This window comes from Acyrthosiphon pisum, chromosome X (genome assembly GCF_005508785.2).
Source record: "Acyrthosiphon pisum isolate AL4f chromosome X, pea_aphid_22Mar2018_4r6ur, whole genome shotgun sequence".
Taxonomy (NCBI): domain Eukaryota; kingdom Metazoa; phylum Arthropoda; class Insecta; order Hemiptera; family Aphididae; genus Acyrthosiphon; species Acyrthosiphon pisum.
In genome coordinates, this window is record NC_042493.1 from 118,945,107 (window position 1) to 118,946,444 (window position 1,338).

The window sequence follows — 1,338 nt, forward strand, 5'->3', positions numbered from 1 at the left end:
AATATATCGTAATAAATACAAATTATTTTAATTTCTTATATTTTTATGTTAGGAAAATGAGTGTTCAAGGGCATCAGTCAGTTGTAATGATCCTGAAAAACGATTCAAAGATAAATCAGACTCTACTGTTCAAACACTTCAAAGAGTTCAAACAGATAATGTTGATTCTAAATTTGAGGTATTGTTAATTGTTATTGATAATTAAACAAATCAAATAGATCATTAATTGGTACAATGGGCATAGGACATACCTATATATTATTATTTATTACTATTATTACATCATATTATATGATTGTATATTTATTTCTAAAATATCCATTCATATTTCATACAAGTATAAATATAATAATTTATAATATTATAGCTTAAATACTATAAAGATTTGCTATTTTTATACTAAAAATTAATTTTTACCAAATTTTCTCAGTATAATTGAAAAATGTGAAGAAGTTAAACATATCCTACCATTAGCTAATAATATTTGTCGATTAGCATTAACTGCACCGGTAAGTGTAGCAACCAACGAACGGACATTTAGCAAACTTAAACTGATAAAAAATCATTTGAGGTCCACAATGACAGATAACAGATTAGATTCCCTAATGCTGTTAAGTATTGAAAAAGATATTTTAGATACAGTTGATATAAGCAAAATAGCAACACAGTGGTTCAGTATAAAACAAAGGAGAATTCAATTTTAAAAATTGTATATATTATTATTAATTGTGATACATGCATATTTATTAATTTATTATTAATGATTAAATACCCATAAAATTGTAAGTTGTAAGTTTTTATTTTACCTAATCTTGTATACATAATTATGGTAATGCTGACCAATATCCAAAAATGCCTTTGACTAGTGACTATGTACTGGTGAAAAGCTATAAAAAGGTATTGAATATTGAATATATATGCCTTTGTTAATGAGTTATTGAGATGTATGTTAGTAAATAAATAATAATAGTTACAATTCGAGCGGAGCGAGAAAATTTTTTTTTTTGAGTTGGCAAATTAATGAATCAAGCCCCCCCATGATTTGTCTTTCGGGACGGCCCTGGTCACAATGTGACTAATATGTAATGTCTATGAGAAAATATTTTGCACACAGGGTCACTAATATAGTAATGTGTGCAGTGGTCGAGCAGACTCCCGGATGGGTGACTATCCGGGTTCTTTGCGACGATCTATCTGCCTCACAAAAAAAACGCGTACCAATCGTAGCCCCCACACAAATCGAATGGGATTGTCGAGTGTCAAAAAAATCGAAGTTCATTTTTGATTTATTTTTGAACCATTTGCATGATTAAGTGAATTACAAGTTAAAAATAATGG